Here is a 10,494-nt window from a genome sequence, read left to right on the forward strand (position 1 = left end):
CATTTTTTATGGAAAAGAATGACAACTAGACCAAACCGGAGACCATAAAGCTAATGTCATCCCGGATAGCTCCATGGTTTGGCCCACAAGCAAATCCGAACAAGGTTGGCTTCTGGCCCCTTGATACGTCTCCAACGTATCTATAATTTCTTAGGTTCCATGCTAGTTTTATGACAATACCTACATGTTTTGTTCACACTTTATGATGTTTTGATGCATTTTCCAGCACTAACCTATTAACAAGATGCCGAAGCGCCAGTTCCTGTTTTCTGCTGTTTTTTGTTTCAGAAATCCTACACAGGAAATATTCTCGGAATTGGACGAAACAAAAGCCCACGGTCTTTGATACGTCTCAAACGTATCTATAATTTCTGATGTTCCATGCTTGTTTTATGACAATACCTACATGTTTTGTTCACACTTTATATCGTTTTGATGCGTTTTCCGGAACTAACCTATTGACGAGATGCCGAAGTGTCAGTTCCTGTTTTCTGCTGTTTTTGGTTTCAGAAATCCTAGTAAGGAAATATTCTCGGAATCGGACGAAATCAACGCCCAGTACCCTATTTTCACCGGAAGCTTCCAGAACACCCGAGAGTCGCCAGAGGGGGGCCACTGGGCCACCAGACACCAGGCTGGCGCGGCCAGGGTGTGGGCCGCGCCCCCTGTTGTGTCACCGCCTCGTCGACCTTCCGACTCCGCCTCTTCGCCTATATAAAGGTCCCTGACCTAAAACCCCGATACGAATAAGCCACGGTACGAGAAAAGTTCCAGAGCCGCCGCCATCGCGAAGCCAAGATCTGGGGGACAGGAGTCTCTGTTCCGGCACGCCGCCGGGACGGGGAAGTGCCCCCGGAAGGCTTCTCCATCGACACCACCGCCATCTTCATCACCGCTGCTGTCTCCCATGAGGAGGGAGTAGTTCTCCATCGAGGCTCGGGGCTGTACCGGTAGCTATGTGGTTCATCTCTCTTCTATGTACTTCAATACAATGATCTCATGAGCTGCCTTACATGATTGAGATTTATATGAGCTTTGTATCGCTACTAGTTATGTGCTACTCATGTGATGTTATTAAAGTAGTCTATTCCTCCTGCATGGTGTAATGGTGACAGTGTGTGCATCGTGTGGTTCTTGTCGTAGATTATGATCATAATCTCTTGTAGGTTATGGAGTTGATTATCGCTATGATAGTATTGATGTGATCTATGCCTCCTTCATAGTGTAAAGGTGACAGTGTGTATGCTATGTTAGTACTCGGTCTATTTTGCAAAGATCTATTATGCTCTAAGGTTACTTAAACATGAATATCGAATGTTGTGGAGCTTGTTAACTCCGGCATTGAGGGTTCGTGTAATCCTACGCAACGAATGGTGTTCATTATCAAACAAGAGTATATGTAGCACAAGGAAGAGAACTTATTTATTATGTGATCAATGTTGAGAGTGTCCACTAGTGAAAGTATGATCCCTAGGCCTTGTTTCCACCACAAATAATTGCTTCCCACGCTAGCAAGCTATTTTCTGGCGCCGCTTGTTTACTCGTTTTACTTGCATCTTTACTTTCCGCAATATTACCACCATCTATACCACCTGTGTTTTACTATCTCTTCGTCGAACTAGTGCACCTATACATCTAACAAGTGTATTAGGTGTGTTGGGGACACAAGAGACTTCTTGTATCGTGATTGCAGGGTTGCTTGAGAGGGATATCTTTGACCTCTTCCTCCCTGAGTTCGATAAACCTTGGGTGATCCGCTTAAGGGAAAACTTGTTGCTGTTCTACAAACCTCTGCTCTTGGAGGCCCAACACTGTCTACAAGAATAGAAGCACCCGTAGACATCAAGCTTATTTTCCGCGGAAGGTTCCAGAGCACCGAAGGAGAGACAGAGAGGGGCCAAGGGGGCCCCACCCCACAAGGCGGCGCGGCCAAGGGGGAGGGCGCGCCCCCCTATGGGGTGGGCCCCTCGAGCGCCCTCCGACTCTGCCCTTTCGCCTATATAATCTCTCCGTCGTGAAAACCCTAGTACCGAGAGCCACGATACGGAAAAAGTTCCAGAGACGCCGCCACCGCCAATCCTATCTCGGGGGATTCAGGAGATCGCCTCCGGCACCCTGCCGGAGAGGGGAATCATCACCGGAGGGCCCTACATCACCATGCCCGCCTCCGGACTGATGCGTGAGTAGTTCATCCTTGGACTATGGGTCCATAGCAGTAGCTAGATGGTTGTCTTCTCCTCTTGTGCTATCATGTTTAGATCTTGTGAGCTGCCTATCATGATTAGGATTATCTATTTGTAATGCTACATGTTGTGTTTGGTGGGATCCGATGAATATGGAATACTATGTCAAGTTGATTATTGATCTATCATATATGTGTTGTTTATGTTCTTGCATGTTCTCCGTTGTTAGTAGAGGCTCTGGCCAAGTTGATACTTGTAACTCCAAGAGGGAGTATTTATGCTCGATAGTGGGTTCATGCCTCCATTGAATGCGGGACGATGTGACGGAAAGTTCTAAGGTTGTGGATGTGCTTGTTGCCACTAGGGATAAAACATCGATGCTTTGTCTAAGGATATTTGTGTTGATTACATTACGCACCATACTTAATGCAATTGTCTATTGTTTGCAACTTAATACTGGAAGGGGTGCGGATGCTAACTCGAAGGTGGACTTTTTAGGCATAGATGCATGCTGGATGGCGGTCTATGTTCTTTGTCGTAATGCCCTGATTAAATCTCATAGTGATCATCATGATATGTATATGAATCTTTATTTGTCAATTGCCCACCTGTAATTTGTTCACCCATCATGCTATTTATCTTATTGGAGAGACACCAGTAGTGAACTGTGGACCCCGGTCCTTTCTTTTACATCTGAAATACTATCTACTGCAATCTCTGTTCTTTGTTGTTCTTCGCAAACAAACATCATTCTCCACACCATACGTTTAATCCTTTGTTTTCAGCAAGCCGGTGAGATTGACAACCTCATTGTTAAGTTGGGGCAAAGTATTTTGATTGTGTTGTGCAGGTTCCACGTTGGCGCCGGAATCACTGGTGTTGCGCCGCACTACACTCCTCCACCAACAACCTTCACGTGGCCTTCATCTCCTACTGGGTTCGATAAACCTTGGTTTCTTGCGAGGGAAAACTTACTGTTGTGCTCATCATACCTTCCTCTTGGGGTTCCCAACGGACGTGTGCTGTACCGTCACAAGGAAGCTTCTACACGCTAGCAGCTACTTTTTCTGGCGCCGTTGCCGGGGAGATCAAAACACGCTGCAATGGGAGTCTCTCACATCCAATCTCCTTACTTTGTTTATTGTCTTGCTTTACTTTACTTTATTTTCTGTCTTGTTTGCTTTATATCAAAAACACAAAAAAATTAGTTACTTGTTTTTACTTTATTTTATTCTGTTTGTTTAGTTTACTTTCATTACTGATAAAATGAATACTCCTGAAAATACTAAGTTGTGTGATTTCACTAGCACAAATAATAATGATTTTATATGTACTCCTATTGCTCCACCTGCTACTACAGCAGAATTTTATGAAATTAAACCTGCTTTACTGAATCTTGTTATGAGAGAGCAATTTTCTGGTGTTAGTACTGATGATGCTGCTGCCCATCTTAATAATTTTGTTGAACTTTGTGAAATGCAAAAGTATAAGGATATGGATGGTGATATTATAAAACTGAAATTGTTTCCTTTCTCTTTAAGAGGAAGAGCTAAAGATTGGTTGCTGTCTTTGCCTAAAAGTAGTATTGATTCATGGACTAAATGTAAAGATGATTTTATAGGTAAATATTATCCTCCTGCTAAGATTATATCTTTGAGAAGTAGCATTATGAATTTTAAGCAATTATATAATGAACATGTTGCTCAAGCATGGGAGAGAATGAAATCTTTGGTGAAGAATTGCCCTACCCATGGACTAACTACTTGGATGATCATCCAAAACTTTTATGCAGGATTGAATTTTTCTTCGAGGAACCTATTAGATTCAGCTGCTGGAGGTACTTTTATGTCCATCACTTTGGGTGCTGCAACAAAGCGTCTTGATGATATGATGATCAATTACTCTGAATGGCATACGGAAAGAACTCCTCAAGGTAAGAAGGTAAATTCTGTTGAAGAAACCTCTTCTTTGAGTGATAAGATTGATGTTATTATGTCTATGCTTGTTAATGGTAGATCTCATGTTGATCCTAATAATGTTCCTTTAGCTTCATTGGTTGCTCAAGAAGAGCATGTTGATGTGAACTTCATTAAGAATAATAATTTCAACAACAATGCTTATAGGAATAATTATGGTAACAACAACTATAGGCCATATCCTTCTAATAATGGTAGTGGTTATGGTAATTCCTATGGTAATTCTTACAATAATAATAAGAGTGTACCCTCTGGTCTTGAAGTCATGCTTAAAGAATTTATTAGTACACAAACTGCTTTTAATAAATCTGTTGAAGAAAAGCTTGGTAAAATTGATGCTCTTGCTTCTAAGGTTGATAGTCTTGCTCTTGATGTTGATCTTTTAAAACTGAAAGTTATGCCTGATGAAGTTAAAGATACTAAGTTTGCTAAAACAAATGCTATCCAAGTTCGAATTAATGACAATATTAGAATGAATGCTGGCTGAATTGCATGCTAGGTGGGAAAGAGAAGAAAAAAAAACTTGCTAAAGAGAATAATGTAGCTAAAGTCTGGACTGTTACCACCACTAGTAATGTTGATTCTTCACATGTTGCTAAACCTCCTACTATCAATGGTAAAATAATTGGTGTTGGCAATGTTTCTAATTCTACTGCCAAGCGTGTAAAATTGCCTGAAACTGCTGAAACTGTTTGTGATAATAGTGCTGAAATTTTTCAGAATGTTGTAGATCATAATGGTTTAGATTTTGATAGTTGTCATATTTCTGAAGTTATTAAGTTCTTACAAAATCTTTCTAGAAATCCTAATGCTAGTGCTAAAAATTTAGCCCTTACAAAACATATTACAAATGCTCTCATTAAAGCTAGGGAAGAGAAAATAAAATTTGAAGCTTCTATTCCTAGGAAGTTGGAAGATGGTTGGGAGGCCATCATTAAGATGAAAGTCAATGATTTTGATTGTAATGCTTTATGTGATCTTGGTGCAAGTATTTCTGTTATGCCTAAGAAAATTTATGATATGCTTGACTTGCCACCATCGAAAAATTGTTATTTGGATGTTAATCTTGCTGATAATTCTATAAAGAGACCTTTGGGGAGGATTGATAATGTTCGCATTACGGTTAACAATAACCTTGTCCCCGTTGATTTTGTTGTCTTGGATATTGAATGCAATGCATCTTGTCCTATTGTTTTGGGAATACCCTTTCTTCGAACTGTTGGAGCTATTATTGATACGAAAGAAGAAAATATTAAGTATCAATTCCCTCTAAAGAAAGGTATGGAACACTTCCCTAGAAAGAGAATGAAGTTGCCTTTTGATTCTATTATTAGAACAAATTATGATGTTGATGCTTCTTCTCTTGATAATACTTGATTTGCACTTTCTGCGCCTAGCTGAAAGGTGTTAAAGAAAAGCACTTCTTGGGAGATAACCCATGTGATTTTTACTACTGTTTTGTTGAGTCTTGGAAGTTCTTACTACTGTAGCAACCTCTCCTTATCATGTTATTGTGTCAAGTAAAGTCTCTAATAGAAGGTTGATACTAGATTTGGATTTCTACGCAGAAACAGATTTGTTGTCTATCACGAATTTGCGTCCTTCTCTCTGTAGAAGAATCAAAAAAAATCAGCGAAAAATCATGCATGATCCTCAGATACGTACGCAACTTTCATTAGTTTTGAGTTTTTGCATCTGAGCAAGTTAAGTGCCTCAGAAAAATTAGTCTTTACGGACTGGTCTGTTTTGACATGGTAGCCATGACGTTCCAACGCGGAGGTCCAGGAGGCGGAAGAGGCCGCGGACGTGGAGGCGGAGCAGGCAGGGGCCAGCAGCGCGCTGACGAGGTCACCGCAGCCGGATCCCGCGCCCCCCAAACGTACGAAGAATACAGGGATATGCCGTGCCTGGCCCATCTGGATCCGGCTACGGGCAAATCCACCCATACCAATCGCAACTGCAAGTGGGTCAACGATCTGAAGAATGACCCGGAGGCAGGATATAAGCGAGCCCGGAAGCACCGCCCGCGCGGCAAAGGAGGCAAGGGCAAGAACAAGGACAAAGAGGATGACAGTTCCGAAGCCATGGATGAGGATGACGCTTCGCCGGAACCCAAGGAGGGTACCGCAGCTAACAAATCTAACCCCTTTGGCAAGAAGAGTGTCGGAACTTACCACACCTTCCTCGGAACCCCAACCGTCCGCGCGAAAAATCAGCGCTCCGGATCTTGAACGCCACGGTTCCGGCTGTGCCGCGATGATGTCAAGTGGTCGGAGAAGGCTCGTACGTTTGACGGGTCGGACCACCCGGCCGTCATCCCCAAAGAGTGCTACGCCCTGGTTGTGAGTCCCCGCATAGACGGGTATGACTTCTCCAAGTGTCTTATGGACGGAGGAGCTAGCACGAACATCATGTACCTGGAGACCCTGGAGAAGATGAACCTCACCAAGGAACAGCTCAAACACAGCACCACTGAATTTCATGGTGTGGTTCCGGGTAAGAAGGCAAACTCTCTAGGCAGCATCAAACTTCCCGTGGCCTTCGGCAATGTGAACAACTACCACGAAGAGATGATCACGTTTGAAGTGGTGCCCTTCAAAAGCTCCTACCACGTGATCTTCGGCAGGCCCACCTACCACAAGTTCCACGCCAGGGCATGCTACATCTACAACAAGCTCAAGATTCCGGGTCCTAACGGTTGGATCACCGTGTCCGGAGACTACAAGAAAGCTAGGGACTGCGAGGAAGGCGAAGCCGCCTTTGCGAGAATCCGTCATATCCGGAGAGGAGTTGCAAGGCTACGAGCCGCGGTGGATCCGGCCGAGATGCAGACCACCAAGAAGCAGATCTCCGAACAGAAGACCTCGTTCAAGGCCGCGATAGAAACCAAGAAGCATGACCTCATTGAAGGTGACAGCTCCAAGCAGGTTTCAGTCGGAGCCAACATGGACCCCAAATAGGAAAGCGCGCTCATCGAGTTCCTCAGAGCTAACATGGATATCTTCGCATGGCAACCTTCTGACATGTCCGGAGTACCAAGGGAACTCGCCGAGCACTACCTCAACATAAATCCGGGTGCAAAACCGGTGAAGCAAGCTATGCGACGCTTTGGAGACAAGAAGCGCCGCGCCATAGGAATGGAATTAGCAAAGTTACTAGAGGCAGGTTTTGTAGTAGAAGTTATCCATACTGATTGGGTCGCAAACCCCGTCCTTGTACCCAAAAAGAATTCTGAAATACTAAGAATGTGCATCGATTACTCCGGCGTGAATAAACATTGTCCGAAAGATCCGTTCCCCTTGCCGCGCATTGACCAAGTCATTGATTCGACGGCAGGGGCGGAGCTTCTATGTTTTCTTGACGCATATTCCGGGTATCATCAGATCTTGATGAAGGAGTCTGACCAAAAGGCGACCTCCTTCATCACACCCTTTGGCACATACTGCTATGTTACCATGCCTTTTGGCCTGAAAAACGCAGGTGCCACATACCAACGTACGATGCAGCGGTGCCTGAAGGACCAAATCGGCCGGAACGTGCACGCCTACGTTGACGACATCGCGGTCATGACCCGAAAGGGATCCGACCTGCTGAGCGACCTTAAGGAAACCTTTGATAATCTCCGACGGTACAAGATGATGTTGAATCCGCTGAAGTGCGTCTTTGGCGTACCAGCAGGAAAACTCCTTGGCTTCATTGTTTCTCACAGGGGCATTGAAGTTAACCCGGAAAAAATCAAGGCTATCCTGAACATCAAAAGGCCAACTTGTCTCAAAGATGTGCAACGATTAACTGGTTGCGTTGCGGCAATCAGTAGATTTGTTAGCCGTCTTGGCGAGAAAGCTTTACCTCTATACAAGCTGCTGAAGAAAATAGACAAATTTGTCTGGGATGAGGCAGCGGATAAAGCACTTCAGGAGTTGAAAAACATACTCTCCTCCCCACCTATATTGGCAGCTCCAGCTGAGTCAGAGCCTATGCTCCTCTACATAGCGGCTACCAACAAAGTTATCAGCCTCGTAATCGTGGTGGTGCGAAAGGAAGAAGGATTTGAGCACGGAGTCCAAAGGCATGTCTATTACATTAGCGAAGTCCTGACGGAATCCAAGCGAGAGATACCCTCACTTTCGAAGCTAGCATACGGAGTTTTCCTAGGCAGCCGGAAGCTGAGACACTACTTCCAGGAGCACCCAATGACAGTGGTGAGCAAGGCTCCCCTGACAACAATCATCAACAACTCCGACGCAACAGGACGCGTAGCAAAATGGGGCATTGAATTATCTGCCTTTGACATCAACTACGAAGCCCGAACTGCAATCAAGTCTCAAGTTCTAGCGGATTTCATCGCGGATTGGACTGAAGCACCGGAGGGCACACCTGTGCTGGAACCTGAAGCTTGGGTCATGCACTTTGGAGGATCCAAGTAGCATCAAGGCTCGGGGGCTGGAGTTAGCTTGAAGTCACCTACTGGAGAAGAAGCTGCGATACGTTCTGCGGATTCACTTCGAAGCAACCAACAATATGGCGGAATACGAGGCTCTACTACACGGTCCGCGCATCGCTAAGGAAATTGGGATCAAGCACATCATATGCTTGCGGAGATTCCGACCTGGTGGCACAACAAGTAGCCGGAACCTGGAACGCCGAAACTCCGTCATGGCGGCTTACGGAGACGAAGTGGACGAGATCGCCAAGTGCTTCCTCGGATACGAAGTCAAGTACGTCAGGAGAGACGATAACACAGCAGCAGACATGTTGTCCAAGCTCGGATCCGGCAGGAAACCAATTCCGCCCGGAGTTTTCCTTGAGCATCTACGAGTACCCTCAGTGAAGGGCGCAAACCCGGAAAATCCCGATCTGGCAGTTTCTCCGGCTAAGGAAGTGATGGCAATCATTCCGGCCTGGACTCAGCCGTTTCTGGATTACCTCATTGATCAAAAGTTGCCGGAGGACGAGGTCCACGCACGTCAGATCATCAGACGAGCAAGATCCTACACAATTGTTGATGGACAGCTCTACAAACGAAGTGCAAACGGGGTATTTCTCAAATGCGTCTCTAGTCAAGATGGCATTGAAATCCTCAGAGAGATCCATGCAGGGGATTGCGGGCATCATGCCGCCCCCAGGTCCCTCGTTGCAAAAGCTTTTCGGTTAGGATTTTACTGGCTAACAGCTAAAGAAGACGCTGACAAGCTGGTGAAAACTTGCCGAGGTTGTCAGTACTACGCTACTCAACCAAACGCTCCAGCCCAAGAGCTGAGGACCATCCCTATCACCGGCCGTTCGCGGTCTGGGGGCTCGATATGGTTGGTAAGTTAAAAAAATCATCTCCTGGTGGTCATGAATACCTCCTGGTCGCTATTGACAAGTTCAGTAAGTGGATCGAGGCAAAGCCAGTGAGAAAAGCCGACGGTGCTACGGCACTAAAATTTGTTTGCAGCCTCGTGACGAGATTCGGCATCCCACACAGCATAATCACAGACAATGGCACAAACTTTGCGCAGGGAGAACTCAAGGATTACTGCGATGAAGTTGGGATCCGGCTTGACCTTGCGTCTGTGGCTCATCCACAATCTAATGGTCAGGTCGAGCGAGCCAATGGCCTTATACTAGCCGGAATCAAGCCTCGCCTTGAAGAACCGCTGCGCCGCGCAGCCGGAGCTTGGGCTGATGAGCTGGACTCTGTTCTGTGGAGTTTACGAACTACCCCTAATAGGTCAACAGGATTTACTCCCTTCTTCCTGGTATATGGATCCGAAGCTGTGCTCCCCACTGACATCATCCATGATTCACCGCGAGTTTCCGCCTACAATGAAGAAACTGCTGACGAGGCTCGACAGCTATCCGTGGACCTGATCGAAGAAGCTCGGAATCTAGGCGACCAACGCTCCACCATTTACCGGCGAAGCTCCGACGCTATCATAGCCGTCGAGTTCGGAACCGCTCGTTCATGGTTGGAGACTTAGTCCTCCGCCTTCGCCAGGTGAAAGATCACAAGTTGCAAACTCCATGGGAAGGACCTTTTGTCATCAGCAAAGTACTACACAACGGATCCTATTACCTCGTTGATTTCCGGGAACTAAAGGATAGACCCGCTAATCGGCATCGGAAACGAAAGCGAGAAGATCCGGGTGACATATATGATGAAACGGATCGTCCCTGGAACATAGCACAGCTACGTCCTTTCCACACTTAGCGCTTTACGCATTACATACCTTGTAATATCTATGATACATGATCAATGAAATAAAGCTTTTGGTTCACTCTTAGAGTCATTTACCTCCTTTAATTTTTCATTTACTGGATCGTGTATGTTTTTTCCGACTAAAACCGCG

The sequence above is a fragment of the Lolium rigidum genome, chromosome 7 (genome assembly GCF_022539505.1).
Source record: "Lolium rigidum isolate FL_2022 chromosome 7, APGP_CSIRO_Lrig_0.1, whole genome shotgun sequence".
In the NCBI taxonomy this organism is placed as follows: Eukaryota; Viridiplantae; Streptophyta; class Magnoliopsida; order Poales; family Poaceae; genus Lolium; species Lolium rigidum.